This window comes from Pelophylax lessonae (assembly GCF_965119305.1).
Source record: "Pelophylax lessonae genome assembly, chromosome: 3".
Lineage (NCBI taxonomy): Eukaryota > Metazoa > Chordata > Amphibia > Anura > Ranidae > Pelophylax > Pelophylax lessonae.
In genome coordinates, this window is record NC_138770.1 from 687,576,920 (window position 1) to 687,600,400 (window position 23,481).

Sequence of the window (23,481 nt, forward strand, 5' to 3'; positions counted from 1 at the left end):
ATATATACTAAATATACTATATACCCTACTATATATAATACTATATATACTAAATAACTATATACTCTACTATATATACTAAATAACTATATACTCTATACTATATATACTAAATAACTATATACCCTACTATATAATACTATATATACTAAATAACTATATACTCTATACTATATAATATACTATACTATATATACCATATACTCTCGCTCTATAATATATATATGTACCGGGTTGCTCAGATATGTAAATTTGGTCTTTACCTCACAAGTTGGAGCTTTGAGTCTCACCTCACACCTATCCATCACAATAGGCCAATAGTACTGAAGTATGTGAGCACAAGTGGGCGGATCCATTCTCTGACTCCAGATTAAAAGTCAATATTTGCATAACTGAGCTCCCTTTACTTCCTTTCTTTCCTCCTTGCCTTCCTTCCCTTCTTCCTTCCTTCCTTCCTTCCTTTCCTTCCCTTCCTTCCTTCCTTCCCTTCCCTTCCCTTCCCCCATGCCTTCCTTCCCTTCCCTCCTTCCTTACTTCCTTCCTTTCCTTCCCTTCCCTTCCTTCATTCCTTCCTTCCCTTCCCCCATGCCTTCCTTCCCTTCCCTCCTTCCTTCCTTCATTTCCTTTCCTTCATTTCCTTCCTTCCTTCCTTCCTTCCTTCCTTCCTTCCTTCCTTCCTTCCTTCCTTCCTTCCTCCCTTCCCTTCCCTTCTTCCTTCCTTCCCTTCCTCCCTTCCCTGCCTTCCTTCCTTCCTTCCTTCCTTCCTTCCTCCCTCCCTTCCCTTCTTCCTTCCCTTCTTCCTTCCTTCCTTCCCTTCCTCCCTTCCTTCCTTCCCATCCTCCTTCCTTCCTTCCCTTCCTCCCTTCCTTCCTTCCCATCCTCCTTCCTTCCTTCCTTCCATGTTCGCCCATGTACATAGTAGGGTCACCCTGCTTACCTAGCTGCTATGGGGGGTAAAGAAGGAGAGTGGTGGGTTATATCTGGGTGTCTCAGGTTATGTGGGGGGACGTTGGCTGTCTCCTGTATCGGACCCTCAGGATGTTAAACTGATTGTAAACAATCACATTGTAAAACAATCCATTCAGTTTATAATAGAAATGAAAGGCAAAACAGTTTTGAATAGATATAAAAAAAAACATTATAAATTCCTTTTTTCCCTTTTTTATAAGTGATCACATTCCCTCTGTTCTCAGCTGCATAAGAGCCGGGGAGAAAAAGCAGCAGTACACTGAGCTGCCCAGTGAATGACTGTGCAGCGGGATGGGAGGGTGTCAGGACCAGTCTGATCATTGGAGGATAGCAGGCTGACCTAGAGAACTGACCATGCTGTGCTCTCCTGCTTAGTGTGGTCAGTTTATAATAGGAAAGTAATGGGACTGGCAAGAACACCAGCGATTTCACACAAAGGAAGCAATACAAAAGAGAACAGGAGACTTCTTCATACCAGTACATTATACAGCAGACACATATCGGGGGGGAGAGAACAGGAGATTTCTTCATACCAGTACATTATACAGCAGACACATATCGGGGGGGGGGGGGGGGAGAGAACAGGAGACTTCTTCATATCAGTACATGGTACAGCAGACACATATCAGGAATATGAAATGTTGGGGGAACAAATACTTTAAGAGTTGCCTTCACTGCAACTAAGGGGCCAAGTCCATCCCCTGAAAAACAACCCCACACCATAACCCCCCCTCCACCAAATGATTTGGACCGGTGCACAAAGCAAGGTCCATAAAGACCCGGATGAGCGAGTTTGAGGTGGAGGAACTTGACTGACCTGCACAGAGTCCTGACCTCAACCAGATAAAACCCCTTTGGGATGAATTAGAGCGAAGACTGCGAGCCAGGCCTTCTCGTCCACATCAGTGCCTGACCTCAGAAATGCTCTTCTGGAAGAATGGTGAAACATTTCCATAGACACTCCTAAACCTTGTGGACGGCCTTCCCAGAAGAGTTGAAGCTGTTATAGCTGCAAAGGGCGGAGCCAACGCAATATTGAACCCTACGGACTAAGACTGGGATGCCATTAAAGTTCATGTGTGTGTAAAGGCAGGCGTCCCAATACTTTTGGTAATATAATGTATATGTAAAGTGGTGCATTCATTGCCAGCACTATATAAATACCTGTAATAAATAAATAGGGCCCTAGGCAAGTTGTAAACTTTGCAAAAGTGCCCATCTGCAGCCTGACCATTGCCCACCATTGCAGCCTGATCAGTGCCCATCCCCAGCCTCACCATTGCACCATCAATGCAGCCTGATCAGTGCCCATCCCCAGCCTCACCATTGCACCATCAATGCAGCCTGATCAGTACCCATCTGCAACCTCACCATTGCCCATCATTGCAGCCTGATCAGTGCCCATCTGCAGCCTCACCATTGCCCATCAATGCAGCCTGATCAGTGCCCATCTGCAGTCTCACCATTACCCATCTGCAGCCTGATCAGTACCCATCTGCAGCCTGATCAGTGCCCATCTGCAGTCTCACCATTACCCATATGCAGCCTGATCAGTACCCATCTGCAGCCTCGCCATTGCAGCCTGATCACTGCCCATCTGCAGCCTCACCATTGCCCATCAATGCAGCCTGATCAGTGCCCATCTGCAGCCTCACCATTACCCATCTGCAGCCTGATCAGTACCCATCTGCAGCCTCGCCATTGCAGCTTGATCAATGCCCATTAATGCAGCCTCACCATTACCCATCAATGCAGCCAGATCAGTGCCCATCTACAGCCTCACCATTGCCCATGAATGCAGCCTGTTCAGTGCCCATCTGCAGCCTCATCATTACCCATCAATGCAGCTTGATCAGTGCCCAACTGCAGCCTCACCATTACCCATCATTGCAGCCAGATCAGTGCCTATCTGCAGCCTCACCATTACCCATCATTGCAGCCAGATCAGTGCCCATCTGCAGCCTGACCATTCCCTATAATTGCAGCCAGATCAGTGCCCATCTGCAGCCTCACCATTGCCCATGAATGCAGCCTGATCAGTGCCCATCTGCAGCCTCACCATTACCCATCAATTCAGCCTGATCAGTGCCCATCTGCAGCCTCACCATTGCCCATTATTGCAGCCAGATCAGTGCCCATCTGCAGCCTCACCATTGCAGCTTGATCAATGCCCATCAATGCAGCCTCACCATTACCCATCAATGCAGCCAGATCAGTGCCCATCTACAGCCTGACCATTCCCTATAATTGCAGCCAGATCAGTGCCCATCTGCAGCCTCACCATTGCCCATGAATGCAGCCTGTTCAGTGCCCATCTGCAGCCTCACCATTACCCATCAATGCAGCTTGATCAGTGCCCAACTGCAGCCTCACCATTACCCATCATTGCAGCCAGATCAGTGCCCATCTGCAGCCTCACCATTACCCATCATTGCAGCCAGATCAGTGCCCATCTGCAGCCTGACCATTCCCTATAATTGCAGCCAGATCAGTGCCCATCTGCAGCCTCACCATTGCCCATGAATGCAGCCTGATCAGTGCCCATATGCAGCCTCACCATTGCCCATTATTGCAGCCAGATCAGTGCCCATCTGCAGCCTGACCATTCCCTATCATTGCAGCCAGATCAGTGCCCATCTGCAGCCTCACCATTACCCATCAATGCAGCCTGATCAGTGCCGGATTACACAGATGGATCTCCTGTGTACTCAGTGCTCGCAGTCACACATAGTCCCGCCTCTTGGACCGGCTCCTATGATAGACGGAACACTGGACTAATGCCGGGACATGTGACGTCTATCCTAGGAGACGGTCCAGGAGGTGGGACTGTGTGTGACTGCGAGTGCTGAGTAAACAGGAGATCCCGGCTCTGTGTAATTGACGCTCCCGCCCCCCCCCTCCAATGCACCCCAGGTAAAATATTGGCCTATATCACACACTTATGATTTGCCCTCTATTTTCAGGGGGAAAAGTGTGTTATATGCCGATAAATACAGTAATTGAGTAAAACAGAACAGAATACAAAATATAAAAAAAATAAAAATTGAATAGAAAATAAAAGAATAGAATAGAATAAAAAAAAGAATGGAAAAAAATAGGAAGAATATATTCATCTTATGAAATTCAAATTTCAACTAGAACAAATTTGAATACGATAAAAAAGAATAGAATAGAAAATCAAATAATAACATAGAAAAGAATAGAAGAGAATATAATAATATAATTGTCTTCTGAAATTCGAATTTTTTATAGAATAGAAAAGAATAGAATATAATGCAAAAGAAAAAAATAGAACAGAATATAAAATAATAGAATAGAATGGAATAGAAAGAATATAACCATTTTCCAAAATTCGAATTTCGAATAGAATAAATTTGATTTTGAGCGGAAAATGATTTGAATGGAATTCAAATTCAAATAGATTCGAATTTTCCAAAATTATCCAAATTCGGAAGATTCTAATTGAATTCAAATAAATAAAACAAATTCCAAAAATGATTTAACCACTTGCCGACTGCCTAACGCAGATCTACGTCGGCAGTCAGCCCCTCACAGGCAAATTGACGTAGGTCTACGTCACTAGCTTGTGAGGGTCTAGGGAGCGAGCGCGCGCCGCCAGAGGCGCGCTCCCGCGCGGTCACGGATCCCCCCACACGTGTGACCGGCGGACCCGATGTCCGCCGGTCACTCTGCAATCGTCGGGGGAGAGGGAGAAAGTCAGGCGGCTTCTGTAAACAAGCCAACTGTCATTCTCCCCGGTGTATGAGGGATGATCATACGGTTCTACTATGTAGAACCGTTGATCACCGTTCATACAGCTGAAGCCACAGCCAATCACAGTAGAAAGCACGCCCCTAGGGACACACATAGCCCCTCCCTCTCAAATAAAGTTAACCCCTTCACTACCAGTGTATTTTTACAGTGACAGTGCATATGTATAGCACTGATTACTGTAGAAATGTCACTGATAACCCCAAAAGTGTCAAAAATGTCAGTCAAGGGTCCGATCTGTCCGCCGCAATGTCGCAGTACCGCAAAAAAAATCGCAGATCGCCGCCATTACGTGTTAAAAAAAAACAACAAAAATGACAAAAATCTTTCCCTTTGTTAGTAAACGCGATAACTTTTGCGCAAACCAATCAAAATACGCTTTTTCCGATTTTTTTTACCAAACATATGTAGCATAAAACAAATTGGCCGAAAATGTTAAAAAATTTTGATTTTTACATTTTTTTTGGGGGGAATTTCATATAAAAAAATGTGAAAAATATTGTTATTTTTGCAAAATTTACGCTCTTTTTTTGTTTATAGCGCGTGATCAAAAAATCGCACAGGTGATCAAATACCAGCAAAAGAAAGCTCTGTTTATGGGGAAAAAAGGACGCCAAATTCGTTTAGGTACAGCGTCGCACGACCGCGCAATTGTCCATTAAAGTCACGCAGTGCCGAATTGCAAAATACCCCCTGGTCAGGAAGGGGGTAAAATCTTCCGGGGCTTAAGTGGTTAAAAGAATTGAACTAAACAAATTTATGTAAATACTGACTCAAAACTAAACAATTTTTTTTTTCTACACGTCTACTCCTTGTGCTGCTTCTTCCTCTTACACTCCAGCTCTGCTGTACTGGGACTGCGGGAGGCTGATATCAGGTGACGTTCAGGAACTTGCACTGCTTGTACTACAAAAATAAATGTAATGATGTATTAATGATTGGAGAGCTGAGATACTTTGTTTCTTTTGTATCTGCCCGGAGTTCAGCTTGAATTCTTCTTGTCGCAGTGATTTTAGCGTCTCGCCCCAAAAACCGCGAAATAAAGACAATGAAAGTCGCTGTCACCGAGTATTAAACTATAATGGAAAATGTGTGAAGAGATGACAGGAGATGAATCCTGGAGCAGAGAGGAGCGGTCGGTGTTCTCTGGCGGAGAAGACGATCGATCTTTCATCACAAGTATGAACAAGCGGCAGTACAGAGGGGCGCGGTGCGAGGTGCGAGGTGCGAGGAGCCCATCCAGCATCTCTCATTTCTATGCACAAGCAATGCCAGCTTTCCTCCCACAATAACAAACATTTACTGGGAGGGGCGAGAAAACGCCCAACACCCAAATCACGAAGAAAACAATCGCTGAACATGATGGAAATGCTACAATTTCTCCAAACCAATGGCGTCAGCGTGAAAATAATAGAGACCCTCATTTGTGGCCCCCGACACGTCCAGAGGGCCACACAATAGCAAAATATGTTCATGCGTTGGGGTGCGTCAACACCCCAAAAATGTCAGTCTTGCTGCATTTTTTGCAGCACACATTGCGTATCGCGCTGCGCCATAACATTGCAGAATTCCGGAAGTGCGTTCTGAAATTTATGCACCATGTCAGGCCTTAAAACTGCGCAAAAACTACGATAATCAAAAGTTTCCATAATAGATTGTAAGCTCCCAGGAGCAGGGCGCCCCTAACCCTACTGTATTGAATTCTATTGTTGCAGTATTGTCTCCCTTTATATTGTAAAACGCTGCACAAACTGTTGGCACTATATACAGTATCTGACAAAAGTAAGTACACCCCTCCCATGTGAGAACACTGAAGAAATGAGACTTTGCTACAATGTAAAGTAGTGAGTGTACAGCTTGTATAACAGTGTAAATTTGCTGTCCCCTCAAAATAACTCAACACACAGCCATTAATGTCTAAACCGCTGGCAACAAAAGTCAGTACACCCCTAAGTGACAATGTCCAAATTGGGCCCAAATTGTCATTACTTTGTGTGGCCACCATTATTTTCCAGCACTGCCTTAACCCTCTTGGGCATGGAGTTCACCAGAGCTTCACAGAGTTGTCCAGTAGCCACTCCTTTGTTATCTTGGCTGTGTGCTTAGGGTCGTTGTCCTGTTGGAAGATGAACCTTCACCCCAGTCTGAGGTCCAGAGTGCTCTGTAGAAGGTTTTCATCAAGGATGTCTCTGTACATTGCTGCATTCATCTTTCCCTCCATCCTGACTAGTCTCCCAGTTCCTGCCACTGAAAAACATCCCCACAGCATGATGCTGCCACCACCATGCTTCACAGTAGGGATGGTATTGGCCAGGTGATGAGCGGTGTCTGGTTTCCTCCAGACATGACGCTTGCCATTCAGGCCAAAGAGATCAATCTTTGTTTCATCAGAGCAGAGAATTTTGTTTCTCATGGTCTGAGAGTCCTTCAGGTGCCTTTTGGTAAACTCCAGGCGGGCTGTCATGTGACTTTTCCTGAGGAGTGGCTTCCGTCTGGCCACTCCCATACAGGCCTGATTGGTGGAGTGCTGCAGAGATGGTTGTTCTTCTGGAAGGTTCTCCTCTCTCCACAGAGAAACGCTGGAGCTGTCAGAGTGACCATCGGGTTCTTGGTCACCTCCCTGACTAAGGCCCCCCCTCCCCCGATCACTCAGTTTCGCCGGGCGGCCCGCTCTAGGAAGTCTTGGTAGTTCCAAACTTCTTCCATTTACAGATGATGGAGGCCACTGTGCTCATTGGGACCTTCAATGCTGCAGAAATGTTTCTGTACCCTTCCCCCGATCTGTGCCTCCATACAATCCTGTCTCTGAGGTCTACAGACAATTCCTTGGACTTCATGGCTTGGTTTGTGCTCTGACATGCACTGTTACCTGTGGGACCTTATATAGACAGGTGTGTGCCTTTCCAAATCATGTCCAATCAACTCAATTTACCACAGGTGGACTCCAATCAAGTTGTAGAAACATCTCAAGGATGATCAGTGGAACTAGGATGCACCTGAGCTCAATGTTGAGTGTCATGGCAAAGGGTGTGAATACTTATGTACATGGCAAAGGGTGTGAATACTTATGTACATGGGATTTTTTTCCTTTTTTATTTTTAGTATATTTGCAAAGATTTCAAACAAACTTCTTCCACGTTGTCATTACGGGGGATAGTTTGTAGAATTTTGAGGGAAAATAATGAATTTAATCCATTTTAGAATAATATAAAAAATGTGGAAAAAGCGAAGCGCTTTGAATACTTTCCGGATGCGCTGTATGTGCGGTGTGTGGCCGATAAGCCCCACCCTCTTTCCTTCGGCACACACGTGTTACCTGGATAGCAAGAGCAGGGCCAGATTAACATAGGGGCTATTGGAGCTGCAGCTCCAGGCCCCTAACTTAATATAGGCCCAGCAGGGTTGGACTGACCATTTGGGCACTGCCATTGCCCTACTGAGGCCATCCACTGCCAAATCCCCCTCCCCAAGGCATTTTGAAAAAACAAAAATGAAATTGTAAAAAATAAAAGTAAAAACTAAAATAAAAAAATAGTAATAAAAATTAAAAAACTGCTGACACCATCCAAAAATTTTTTTAAAAATTGTTAAAAGTTAAATTGTAAAAAAACAAAGTATAAATAAATAAATAAAAAAATTGCAGCAAATAATTAAAAAATGTAAAAAATCTAAAAAGTATATATATATATATAAAGTGGTCTCATTCACACAGGTATCTTGCGCATACAGAGTGAATGAGCGGATTGTTTAAAATACTTCTTTGTTTTAATATAAAAATTGTTTGCTTTGAATTTTATTTATTAACCATAAAAAAGACCCTCCAAAATTCTCAGAACCAGGCCCATGATACTCCTAATCCCGCCCTGAGCAAGAGGTTAATGGGAATCTGCTTTGGTTGTGTATCTGATCATTGGGTACCGCAGTCCAGAAACAGAGAACTTGTCCTTCAAAGTCATGAAGTCACCCCACCAAGGTGCCTCTTTCCCCCTCCCATCCCCCGATTCCAGAGAAATTGGCATAGCGATAAAATGGTCGCACATCGTTACAGCGCGGGGGTCCAGGTAACAAAGCTTGTCACACTTAGATTAGATTCACCAATCTACTAAATCGCTGTTGAGGAATGAAGGATCCGGATGTTTTCTCCGGAATATTTGCATAATAAAACCACAGCGGAGTACGCGGTTATTTATCACAATTAATGGCGGTGCTGAAAGTGAACTCCCCGCCGTAAACAGCACAGCGACAGGATAAATCACACCTCATAAATAACTGGAAATAACGATTCACTCCAATGGGAAGAGAGCTCTTCTTCCAGAGAAATGATCTGCGCCATTCTTTTATCTAAGAACTTTTATTCCTCCTTCAATAGGGAAATCGTAATTTCCTGCGCCGGCCATTAATAACGCAATTCTGTCACCCCCCCGAATTACCCAATTATATCACCCCCCTGTACAGGATTATTATATCACCCCCCCCCTGTACAGGATTATTATACCCCCCCCCTCTACAGGATTATTATATCGCCCCCCTGTACAGGATTATTATATCACCCCCCTGTACAGGATTATTATATCACCCCCCCTGTACAGGATTACATACATTGGAAAAAGTTAAAAGGATTAGCATGACAGCACTTGTAGAACTCCCCCCCCCCTTCCCCTCCCCCCCGTCCCTAACCGAGCCATCAATCTGAGTTGTTTATTGGCAGAACTCCTCGCACTGCGCAATTTCTGGGTGTGGAGAGGAGGGAAGAAGAAGAACTTGTTACACATCTGAGAGAAAGATACAAAATATCTATTCAACGAATCAAAGGCTTCATTTCCAGGAAAAATGTTTCCTTTCAGCTGAAAATTTACAGCTTTCAGAGGCTGAGATCTACCCCCCCCCCTTCACTTCACCCCCACAGTATTGTCCCCTGCCCCCCCTTCACATCACCTCCAACCGTAGTGTCCTCTGCCCCCCCTTCACTTCACCCCCACAGTATTCTCCCCTGCCCCCCCTTCACATCACCTCCAACCGTAGTGTCCTCTGCCCCCCCTTCACTTCACCCCCACAGTATTCTCCCCTGCCCCCCCTTCACATCACCTCCAACAGTAGTGTCCTCCACCCCCCCTCACATCACCTCCAACAGTAGTGTCCTCCGCCCCCCCTCACATCACCTCCAACAGTAGTGTCCTCTGCCCCCCCCTTCACATCACCTCCAACCGTAGTGTCCTCTGCCCCCCCTTCACTTCACCCCCACAGTATTCTCCCCTGCCCCCCCTTCACATCACCTCCAACAGTAGTGTCCTCCGCCCCCCCCTTCACATCACCTCCAACAGTAGTGTCCTCTGCCCCTCCCCTTCACATCACCTCCAACAGTAGTGTCCTCTGCCCCCCCCCTTCACATCACCTCCAACAGTAGTGTCCTCTGCCCCCCTTCACATCACCTCCAACAGTAGTGTCCTCTGCCCCCCCCCTTCACATCACCTCCAACAGTAATGTCCTCTGCCCCCCCCCCTCACATCACCTCCAACAGTAATGTCCTCTGCCCCCCTTCACATCACCTCCAACAGTAGTGTCCTCTGCCCCCCTTCACATCACCTCCAACAGTAGTGTCCTCTGCCCCCCCTCACATCACCTCCAACAGTAGTGTCCTCTGCCCCCCTTCACATCACCTCCAACAGTAGTGTCCTCTGCCCCCCCCCTTCACATCACCTCCAACAGTAATGTCCTCTGCCCCCCCCCTTCACATCACCTCCAACAGTAATGTCCTCTGCCCCCCCCCCCTTCACATCACCTCCAACAGTAATGTCCTCTGCCCCCCCCCCTTCACATCACCTCCAACAGTAATGTCCTCTGCCCCCCCTTCACATCACCTCCAACAGTAATGTCCTCTGCCCCCCCCCCCTCACATCACCTCCAACAGTAATGTCCTCTGCCCCCCTTCACATCACCTCCAACAGTAATGTCCTCTGCCCCCCCCTTCACATCACCTCCAACAGTAATGTCCTCTGCCCCCCCCCTTCACATCACCTCCAACAGTAATGTCCTCTGCCCCCCCCCCTTCACATCACCTCCAACAGTAGTGTCCTCTGCCCCCCCTTCACATCACCTCCAACAGTAGTGTCCTCCGCCCCCCCTTCACATCACCTCCAACAGTAGTGTCCTCTGCCCCCCTTCACATCACCTCCAACAGTAGTGTCCTCTGCCCCCCCTTCACATCACCTCCAACAGTAGTGTCCTCCGCCCCCCCTTCACATCACCTCCAACAGTAGTGTCCTCTGCCCCCCCCCCCCTTCACATCACCTCCAACAGTAGTGTCCTCCGCCCCCCCTTCACATCACCTCCAACAGTAGTGTCCTCCGCCCCCCCCCTTCACATCACCTCCAACAGTAGTGTCCTCCGCCCCCCCCTTCACATCACCTCCAACAGTAGTGTCCTCTGCCCCCCTTCACATCACCTCCAACAGTAGTGTCCTCTGCCCCCCCTTCACATCACCTCCAACAGTAATGTCCTCTGCCCCCCCCCCTTCACATCACCTCCAACAGTAATGTCCTCTGCCCCCCCCCCTTCACATCACCTCCAACAGTAGTGTCCTCTGCCCCCCCCTTCACATCACCTCCAACAGTAATGTCCTCTGCCCCCCCCCCCTTCACATCACCTCCAATAGTAGTATCCTCCGCCCCCCCTTCACATCACCTCCAACAGTAGTGTCCTCTGCCCCCTCCTTCACATCACCTCCAACAGTAGTGTCCTCCGCCCCCCCCTTCACATCACCTCCAACAGTAGTGTCCTCCGCCCCCCCTTCACATCACCTCCAACAGTAGTGTCCTCCGCCCCCCCCTTCACATCACCTCCAACAGTAGTGTCCTCTGCCCCCCCCCTTCACATCACCTCCAACAGTAATGTCCTCTGCCCCCCCTTCACATCACCTCCAACAGTAATGTCCTCCGCCCCCCCCTTCACATCACCTCCAACAGTAGTGTCCTCTGCCCCCCCTTCACATCACCTCCAACAGTAGTGTCCTCTGCCCCACTTCGCATCACCTCCAACAGTAATGTCCTCTGCCCCCCCCCTTCACATCACCTCCGACAGTAGTGTCCTCCGCCCCCCCTTCACATCACCTCCAACAGTAGTGTCCTCTGCCCCCCTTCACATCACCTCCAACCGTAGTGTCCTCTGCCCCCCCCTTCACATCACCTCCAACATTAGTGTCCTCTGCCCCCCCTTCACATCACCTCCAACAGTAGTGTCCTCTGCCCCCCCCCTTCACATCACCTCCAACAGTAGTGTCCTCTGCCTCCCCCTCACATCACCTCCAACAGTAATGTCCTCTGCCCCCCCTTCACATGATCTCAAACAGTCGTGTCCTCTACCCCCCCTTCACATCACCTCCCACAGTAGTGTCCTCTGCCCCCCCTTCACATCACCTACCACAGTAGTGTCCTCTGCCCCCCTCACATCACCTCCAACAGTAGTGTCCTCTGCCCCCCCCCTCACATCACCTCCAACAGTAGTGTCCTCTGCCCCCCCTCACATCACCTCCAACGGTAGTGTCCTCTGCCCCCCCCCTCACATCACCTCCAACAGTAGTGTCCTCTGCCCCCCCTCACATCACCTCCAACAGTAGTGTCCTCTGCCCCCCCCCCTCACATCACCTCCAACAGTAGTGTCCTCTGCCCCCCTCACATCACCTCCCACAGTAGTGTCCTCTGCCCCCCTCACATCACCTCCAACAGTAGTGTCCTCTGCGCCCACCCCCCCCCCCCCACATCACCTCCAACAGTAGTGTCCTCTGCCCCCCCTTCACATCACCTCCCACAGTAATGTCCTCTGCCCCCCCCCCCCACCTTCACATCACCCCCAATAGTAATGTTCTCTGCCCCCCCCCTTTACAGTGGTAAATTTGGTGTTATCGCTCTCACTCTCTCATACTGGTCACTGGAAGTTCAACATGGCACCTCATGGCAAAGAATTCTCTGAGGATCTGAAAAAAAGAATTGTTGCTCTACAAAAAGATGGCCTAGGCTATAAAAAGATTGCCAAGACCTTGAAACTTAGCTGCAGCACGGTGGCCAAGACCATACAGCGGTTTAACAGGAGAGGTTCCACTCAGAACAGACCTCACCTTGGTCCACCAAAGAAGTTGACGGCACATGCTCAGCGTCATATCCAGAGGTTGTCTTTGGGAAATAGACGTATGAGTGCTGCCAGCATTGCTGCAGAGGTTGAAGGGGTGGAAACTTATTTGGTGTCAGATGGTGTCAGGCGTGTGTGGGGGCAACCAGGTGAGGAGTACAAAGACAAGTGTGTCTTCCTACAGTCAGGCATGGTGGTGGGAGTGTCATGGTCTGGGGCTGCATGAGTGCTGCCGGCACTGGGGAGCTACAGATCATTGAGGGAACCATGAATGCCAACATGTACTGTGACATACTGAAGCAGAGCATGATCCCCTCCCTTCAGAGACTGGGCCGCAGGGCAGTATTCCAACATAACGACCCCAAACACCTCCAAGACGACCACTGCCTTGCTAAAGAAGCCGAGGGTAAAGGTGATGGACTGACCAAGCGTGTCTCCAGACCTAAACCCTATTGAGCATCTGTGGGGCTCCTCAAACAGAAGGTGGAGGAGCGCAAGATCTCTAACATCCACCAGCTCTGTGATGTCATCATGGAGGAGGGGAAGAGGACTCCAGTGACAACCTGTGAAGCTCTGGTGAACTCCATGCCCAAGAGGGTTAATGCAGTGCTGGAAAATAATGGCGGCCACACAAAATATTTACACTTTGGGCCCAATTTGGAGATTGTCACTTAGGGGTGTACTGACTTTTGTTGCCAGCGGTTTAGACATTAATGGCTGTGTGTTGAGTTATTTTGAGGGGACAGTAAATTTACACTGTTATACAAGCTGTACACTCACTACTTTACATTGTAGCAAAGTCTCATTTCTTCAGTGTTGTTACATGAATTCTCCTCCCGGCCAATCAGGAAGCGTGTCCTGAGACCTGTTTCCCGACCGGCCTGAAAGGAGAAGCCATCCTATTGGCGAAGGAGGAGGAGGGAGGAGACTGAGGGGGAAGCCCGACCAACAAAGGGGGACACAGAGGAGACTGAGGGGGAAGCCCAACCAACAAAGGGGGACACAGAGGAGACTGAGGGGGAAGCCTGACCAACAAAGGGGGACACAGAGGAGACTGAGGGGGAAGCCTGACCAACAAAGGGGGACACAGAGGAGACTGAGGGGGAAGCCCAACCAACAAAGGGAGACACAGAGGAGACTGAGGGGGAAGCCCAACCAACAAAGGGAGACACAGAGGAGACTGAGGGGGAAGCCTGACCAACAAAGGGGAACACAGAGGAGACTGAGGGGGAAACAGGACCAACAAAGGGGGACACAGAGGAGACTGAGGGGGAAACAGGACCAACAAAGGGGAACACAGAGGAGACTGGGGGGGAAACCTGACCAACAAAGGGGGACACAGAGGAGACTGAGGGGGAAGCCTGACCAACAAAGGGGGACACAGAGGAGACTGAGGGGGAAACCTGACCAACAAAGGGGAACACAGAGGAGACTGAGGGGGAAACCTGACCAACAAAGGGGGACACAGAGGAGACTGAGGGGGAAACCTGACCAACAAAGGGGGACACAGAGGAGACTGAGGGGGAAACCTGACCAACAATGGGGGACACAGAGGAGACTGAGGGGGAAACCTGACCAACAAAGGGGGACACAGAGGAGACTGAGGGGGAAACAGGACCAACAAAGGGGGACACAGAGGAGACTGAGGGGGAAACCTGACCAACAAAGGGGGACACAGAGGAGACTGAGGGGGAAACCTGACCAACAATGGGGGACACAGAGGAGACTGAGGGGGAAACAGGACCAACAAAGGGGGACACAGAGGAGACTGAGGGGGAAACCTGACCAACAATGGGGGACACAGAGGAGACTGAGGGGGAAACCTGACCAACAATGGGGGACACAGAGGAGACTGAGGGGGAAACCTGACCAACAATGGGGGACACAGAGGAGACTGAGGGGGAAACCTGACCAACAAAGAGGAACACAGAGGAGACTGAGGGGGAAACCTGACCAACAAAGGGGGACACAGAGGAGACTGAGGGGGAAACAGGACCAACAAAGGGGGACACAGAGGAGACTGAGGGGGAAACCTGACCAACAAAGGGGAACACAGAGGAGACTGAGGGGGAAACCTGACCAACAATGGGGGACACAGAGGAGACTGAGGGGGAAACCTGACCAACAATGGGGGACACAGAGGAGACTGAGGGGGAAACCTGACCAACAATGGGGGACACAGAGGAGACTGAGGGGGAAACCTGACCAACAAAGGGGGACACAGAGGAGACTGAGGGGGAAACCTGACCAACAAAGGGGGACACAGAGGAGACTGAGGGGGAAACAGGACCAACAAAGGGGGACACAGAGGAGACTGAGGGGGAAACCTGACCAACAATGGGGGACACAGAGGAGACTGAGGGGGAAGCCGCCGCCGCTGCCTCCACATGTCAGTCCAGGGGCAGCACAGGGAGGGGTATGGGTGGTATGGTGTTCGGTGTGGGCTGGAGCTGGTGTGGTCCGTGGTCAGGTCCGTCTGCCCCCCTCCCGACCCATGGAGCACCAGATGCCACTGTGGCTTAGGAAAGTCATTGGGGGTGATTTGCTAAAACTGGAGAGTGCAGAATCTGGTGCAGCTTTTTATAGTAACCAATCAGCTTCTAACTTCAGCTTGTTCAATTAAGCTTTGACTCAAAAACCTGGAAGCTGATTGGCTGCCATGCACAGCTGCACCAGATTTTGCACTCTCCAGTTTTAAGCCCTTTTCACACTTTTGCGACTTGTCCTGCGACTTGGGACTGTACAGTAACATGACAAATCATACCTTATGATTTCCAATGAGTACCGTTCATATCTGTGCAATCTCAAAGTAATCCCTGCACTACTTTGGTCCGACTTTGATACGACTTGAGGTCCATAGACCTGCAGATTACACAGGCATTGCTTCAGGTTGCACAAGTGTGAAAGGGGCCTTAGTAAATCAACCCCAATGTCTTATTACACTTCAGAAGACTGGAAAATCATCCTTGGTATTGCACATATCTGAAATATGTTGGATTTATCTTCTGTATATTTTTTGAAGAGCTGAGCTGTCTGTGGATTCCCCTGAGTCAGCAAGCAGCCATAATGCCCATACAGACTGGAATCTACATGAAAGGCAAACCTAGAAGACAAACAAATACCGCTGCGCACGCCAGTGTAACAAATCAAACAAAGTGCTGCTGCTGAAATCTAGGAGCGTGCCGCTCACTCCCACCTGCTAAATCATTATCAACTTAGAAGTGATCCAGCGCTACACCTGTATACAGGTACACAGATACTCATATACACTCACCGGACATTTTATTAGGTACACCTGTTCTATTGCTTGGGAACACAAATCGCTAATCAGCCAATCACATGGCAGCACCTCAATGCATTTAGGCATCTAGACGTGGTGAAGACGAGTTGCTGAAGTTCAAACCGAGCATCAGAATCGGGAGGAAAGGGGATTGAAGTGACGTTGAATGTGGGTTGGTTGATGGTGGCAGACGGGCTGCTCTGAGTATTTCTGGGATCTCTCAGGATTGCAGAGAATGGTGGGAAAAAGAGAAAATATCCAGTGAGCGGCAGTTGTGTGGAGGAAAATGCCTTGTTGAGGTCAGATGAGAATGGGCAGACTGGTTCCAGATGATAGAAAGGCAACAGTAACTCAAATAACCACTCGTTACACCAAAGGTATGCAGAATACCATCAGAAACATCACCAGAAGACCACACCGGGGGCCACTCCTGTCAGAGAACAGGAAACCGAGGATACAGTTGGCACAGATCACCAACATTGGAGAATAGAAGATTAGAGAAACGTTGCCTGGTCTGATGAGTCTGGATTTCAGTTGCGACATTCAGATGGGGGAGGGTCAGAATTTGGGGCATGGATCCATCCTGCCTTGTATCACCGGTTCAGGCTGGTGGTAGTGTAATGGTGTGGAGGAGGGGCGGGGGGGGGGGGGGGGTAACGGTTCAGGCTGGTAGTGGTGGTGTAATGGTGTGTGTGTGGGGGGGGATAATGGTTCAGGCTGGTGGTGGTGAGGTAACAGTTGGTGGGAGGAGGGGGGAGAGGGTAATGGTTCAGGCTGGTTTAATGGTGTGGGGGAAGAGGGGGGGTAACAGTTCAGGCTGGTGGTGGTGTAATGGTGTGGGGGAGGAGGGGAGGGGGGTGGTAACGGTTCAGGCTGGTGGTGGTGGTGTAATGGTGTGGGCACACTTTGGACCCCTTTAGTGGTATAAATACCACATCCTAACTGAGTATTGTTGCTGACCATGTCCATCCCTTTATGACTGCAGTGTCCCCATCTTCTGATGGCTCCTCCCAGCAGGATAATGCACCATGACACAAAGCTCCAATCATCTCACCACTGGTTTCTTCACCAGGACAATGAGGTCACTGTCCTCCAATGGCCTCCACACTCACCACATCTCATCCAATAGATCACCTTTGGGATGTGGTAGAACGGGAGATTGGCATCATGGATGTGCAGCTGACAAATCTGCAGCAACTCCGTGATGCTATCATGTCACTATGGAGCAAAATCTCTGAGGAAACTTTCCTGCACCTTGTTGTATCTATGCCACCAAGAATAAAGGCAAAAGGGGGTCCAACCCGCTACTAGCAAGGTGTACCTAATAAAGTGGCTGGTGAGTGTATGGGGGGGGAGGGGGGGTGTAAATGTAAAATGCAATCCATCAAGTGTGTAACAAATGAAATATGCAATCCTTCTATGTCGGGGGTGTAATGATGTCCCGTACTGGACACGCGAAAAGCTGTAGGAAGCGGCCATGTTTTTCAGTCATTATAGGTCAGCCATGAAAGTCTTGCAGAAAAGTTATACATTTATACATTGCCGCAGTGATTACCCCCCCATTAATTCATGGAATGCATTGATTTTACACTTCAAAAGAGCCATTATCTCAACTCAGAGACATCAAAAACCAGCACTTAGGCCTGTGCAAAGCTGTAAACCGCTATTTCAGTCCTGGCAGGATGTCTGTTTCTTCTGTCCAGGCCTATCGTAAAACTATGACTAAATCCATTAAGGATAACTAGAACTAATGGGGATCGTAAAAAGCAATCATAGAGCTCTGCCCAATTCAAAACTTAACAAATCCACACGCGATTCATAAACTCAGACAGGAACATGACACATACATATTTGTACAATACTTAGTACATATTTGAATGAGAAATGTTGTACTGAATGAACTAAGGTCATACATGACCACATTAGCACATATAGAAGGGAAGATAACTGACAGATATTCCCTGGGTGACAAGTTTATCTAAGCTACCCTGTGTTTAGTATTCCTGGATGCAAAATTCAATGCTATCAGATTCAAGAATGTAACCAGTGCATATTGGAAGATATGAATAGTGGTATAAAACTGTCCGTAGAGGAGGGACCTTATATTGTCATAAACCCAAGACAGCTTTTCTGCCTCTTTTCCCTTTCAAGATAACCAAAGATCTTCTTCTATTCCGGTTACCAATACCCCCGGACACTGAGAAGTTTTATTACATATTCAGTGTTAAAATGTTTATATTGTTCATGTAGACATCAGAGACTTTTATATGTGTATACTTTTTATGATGCACATGTTATTTCCTTACCTCGAGGGGGACAATACCCCTAAGGTCCATGGACTGATATTTGTTAAAACATTTGATATAATCTATATCTTTGTATTGGTTTACCTGTACTGTTTCTTGAAAACTTTGTTAAGACAATAAATATATATTCAACCATAAACCCAAGACAGCCCATGGACACTCTGTTTTATTGGTCAGGGGCATCTGTTAACACCCCTTTGATCCCAGAGAAAAAGAGGGATCCCGAACGAGTGGAGAGTTCTCCTTTACCATCAAAGCAGGAACATCTGTCAAGTTTGAGCTCTGATAACACCTGGCTCATAGACGGAGCTCTGATAACATCTGGCTCATCAGCCGAGCTCTGATAACACCTGGCTCATCAGCCGAGCTCTGATAACACCTGGCTCATCAGCCGAGCTCTGATAACACCTGGCTCATCAGCCAAGCTCTGATAACACCTGGCTCATCAGCTGAGCTCTGATAACATCTGGCTCATCAGCCGAGCTCTGATAACACCTGGCTCATCAGCCGAGCTCTGATAACACCTGGCTCATCAGCCAAGCTCTTATAACACCTGGCTCATCAGCTGAGCTCTGATAACATCTGGCTCATCCGCCGAGCTCTGATAACACCTGGTTCATCAGCCGAGCTCTGATAACGCCTGGCTCATCAGCCAAACTCTGATAACACCTGGCTCATCAACTGAGCTCTGATAACACCTGGCTCATCGACCAAGCTCTGATAACACCTGGCTCATCGATTGAACTCTGATAACACCCAGGACAATAACTGCAAGTATTCTTCCTCCTCTATTCTACCTTATTTTTCTATTGCTGAATTATGTCTCTATTTCTTTGAAAAACCTTTTTTTTCTGTAAATTTTTTATTTGCACCAACTTTGACCTTTTCATCATTAAAACCGTATTTTAAAAAGTGTTACCTTGTCCCTAAACTCTTACTGCAAGCTAACAAAGAACCTCTGTTAACATTTTACGAGGAGGTGAGCTGTGAGCTAGATATGGGGAGACCTGTGGATGTGGTGTATCTGGATAAAGGAAGGCCTGTGGATGTGGTGTATCTGGATAAAGGAAGGCCTGTGGATGTGGTGTATCTGGATAAAGGAAGGTCTGTGGATGTGGTGTATCTGGATAAAGGAAGGTCTGTGGATGGGGTGTATCTGGATAAAGGAAGGTCTGTGGATGTGGTGTATCTGGATAAAGGAAGGTCTGGGAATGTGGTGTATCTGGATAAAGGAAGGTCTGTGGATGTGGTGTATCTGGATAAAGGAAGGTCTGTGGATGTGGTGTATCTGGATAAAGGAAGGTCTGTGGATGTGGTGTATCTGGATAAAGGAAGGCCTGTGGATGTGGTGTATCTGGATAAAGGAAGATCTGTGTATGTGGTGTATCTGGATAAAGGAAGGTCTGTGGATGTGGTGTATCTGGATAAAGAAAGGTCTGGGGATGTGGTGTATCTGGATAAAGGAAGGCCTGTAGATGTGGTGTATCTGGATAAAGGAAGGTCTGTGGATGTGGTGTATCTGGATAAAGGAAGGCCTGTGGATGGGGTGTATCTGGATAAAGGAAGGTCTGTGGATGTGGTGTACCTGAATAAAGGAAGGCCGGTGGATGTGGTGTATCTGGATAAAAGAAGGCCGGTGGACAGGGCTGTCTTTAACACAGGGCAAAAGGGACCGCTGCCCTGGGTCCAGTCATTGTTGTGGGGCCCAAAGCAGCTGCCCTTGAGCCCACACTGCCTGCAAATAGTTGATAAGTAGATTCAAGAGAGCCCAAGAAAATGTTTGCCCAGGGTCCAATCAATATTAAAGACGGCCCTGAGCTCAAAACAGGAGAAATGGTTGCCCGGCAGAAAGGCAAAATGATGGCACTGCGATGGCGGGATAAGAAAGATGTGTGCCTAATGAGTACAGTGTATAATACCTCCATTGCTATGGTCTTCTTTTATCCAGATACACCACATCCACAGGCCTTCCTTTATCCAGATACACCACATCCACAGCCCTTCCTTTATCCAGATACACCACATCCACAGGCCTTCCTTTATCCAGATACACCACATCCACAGACCTTCCTTTATCCAGATACACCACATCCACAGGCTTTCCTTTATCGCAAAAAATGAAAAGCGCAGAGGTGATCAAATACCACCAAAGAAAGCTCTGTTTGTGGGGAAAAAAAGGACGCAAATTTTGTTTGGGTACAGCGTCGCACGACCGCGCAATTGTCAGTTAAATTCGCGCAGTGCCAATTTGCAAAAAGTGGCCTGGACGTAAAGCAGGAAAATCCTCCGGTGGTAAAGTGGTTAATATCGATTTGACCCTGGGCAAACATGTTCTTGGGCCCTCCCAAATCCACCTATTAACTATTTGCAGGCAGTGTGGGCCAAAGGGGCAGCTACTTTGGGACACACAACAATGACTGGGCCTGGGGCAGCTGCCCTTTTGCCCGGCCTTAAAAACAGCCCTGGTTTTATATTGTAGGCCTGTAATTCTTAGGAATAACTCACTAAAATCTGTCCAAACAAGAGTCTAATAAACATCCCGGGGATGATAAAGTTTGAAACACGAAATCATAAATTATAATATAATAATAATACATTTTATTCAATAATGTAATCAAACCAAAAACACTGAAATCTGTTCAAACAACGGGTGCGATATTACTTCTCACTGTAATACTGGACACTGCATATTGGTTTAGTAAACATCCCAGGTATGAAACATTTTGAAACCTGGGACTGCACAAAGTCCGACGTCCCAATCAGGACAATAGAATTTGGTTTCCTTTCTGATTTTCCTTCCACTGTCATCTCTCTTTGAGCAACAAACCACGCCCATCCTTGTAGGTGACGACCCCGTACACCTGCACCCCCACACCTGTCAGATTAGGACCTGTGGCTGTGTTCATACAGATCCCCGTACACCTGCACCCCCACATCTGTCAGATTAGGACCTGTGGCTGTGTTCATACAGATCCCCGTACACCTGCACCCCCACGCCTGTCAGATTAGGACCTGCGGCTGTGTTCATACAGATCCCCGTACACCTGCACCCCCACACCTGTCGGATTAGGACCTGCGGCTGTGTTCATACAGATCCCCGTACACCTGCACCCCCACACCTGTCAGATAAGAACCTGCAGCTGTGTTCATACAGATCCCCGTACACCTGCACCCCCACACCTATCAGATTAGGACCTGCGGCTGTGTTCATACAGATCCCCGTACACCTGCACCCCCCACGCCTGTCAGATAAGAACCTGCGGCTGTGTTCATACAGATCCCTGTACACCTGTCGGATTAGGACCTGCGGCTGTGTTCATACAGATCCCCGTACACCTGCACCCCCCACGCCTGTCAGATAAGAACCTGCGGCTGTGTTCATACAGATCCCTGTACACCTGTCGGATTAGGACCTGCAGCTGTGTTCATACAGATCCCCGTACACCTGTACCCCCACACCTATCAGATTAGGACCTGCGGCTGTGTTCATACAGATCCCCGTACACCTGCACCCCCCACGCCTGTCAGATAAGAACCTGCGGCTGTGTTCATACAGATCCCTGTACACCTGTCGGATTAGGACCTGCGGCTGTGTTCATACAGATCCCCGTACACCTGCACCCCCACACCTGTCAGATTAGGACCTGCGGCTGTGTTCATACAGATCCCCGTACACCTGCACCCCCACACCTGTCAGATTAGGACCTATAGCTGTGTTCATACAGATCCCCGTACACCTGCACCCCCACACCTGTCGGATTAGGACCTGCGGCTGTGTTCATACAGATCCCCGTACACCTGCACCCCCACACCTGTCGGATTAGGACCTGCGGCTGTGTTCATACAGATCCCCATACACCTGCACCCCCACACCTGTCGGATTAGGACCTGCGGCTGTGTTCATACAGATCCCAGTACACCTGCACCTCCACGCCTGTCAGATTAGGACCTGCGGCTGTGTTCATACAGATCCCCGTACACCTGCACCCCCACACCTATCAGATTAGGACCTGCGGCTGTGTTCATACAGATCCCGTACACCTGCACCCCCACGCCTGTCAGATAAGAACCTGCGGCTGTGTTCATACAGATCCCTGTACACCTGTCGGATTAGGACCTGCGGCTGTGTTCATACAGATCCCCGTACCTCCTGCACCCCCCACGCCTGTCAGATAAGAACCTGCGGCTGTGTTCATACAGATCCCTGTACACCTGTCGGATTAGGACCTGCAGCTGTGTTCATACAGATCCCCGTACACCTGCACCCCCCACGCCTGTCAGATAAGAACCTGCGGCTGTGTTCATACAGATCCCTGTACACCTGTCGGATTAGGACCTGCGGCTGTGTTCATACAGATCCCCGTACACCTGCACCCCCACACCTGTCAGATTAGGACCTGCGGCTGTGTTCATACAGATCCCCGTACACCTGCACCCCCCACGCCTGTCAGATAAGAACCTGCGGCTGTGTTCATACAGATCCCTGTACACCTGTCGGATTAGGACCTGCGGCTGTGTTCATACAGATCCCCGTACACCTGCACCCCCACACCTGTCAGATTAGGACCTGCGGCTGTGTTCATACAGATCCCCGTACACCTGCACCCCCACACCTGTCAGATTAGGACCTATAGCTGTGTTCATACAGATCCCCGTACACCTGCACCCCCACACCTGTCGGATTAGGACCTGCGGCTGTGTTCATACAGATCCCCGTACACCTGCACCCCCACACCTGTCGGATTAGGACCTGCGGCTGTGTTCATACAGATCCCCGTACACCTGCACCTCCACGCCTGTCAGATTAGGACCTGCGGCTGTGTTCATACAGATCCCAGTACACCTGCACCTCCACGCCTGTCAGATTAGGACCTGCGGCTGTGTTCATACAGATCCCCGTACACCTGCACCCCCACACCTGTCAGATTAGGACCTGCGTCTGTGTTCATACAGATCCAAAGGGCTCAAGCCACATAAATGAACCACTGATTCCCACTGTACAGACCACAGCACCCATGTGCATGACCCCTCAAC

The 23,481-nt window shown here is 48.7% G+C and overlaps 1 protein-coding gene across 1 annotated transcript in view; it reads right to left on the minus strand.

Moving 5' to 3' along the window:
- Positions 1–23,481, minus strand: part of PCARE (photoreceptor cilium actin regulator) — a gene marked incomplete at its 5' end in the record, with an annotated part of 37,610 nt that overhangs the window by 785 nt on the left and 13,344 nt on the right. The window lies entirely within an intron of this gene.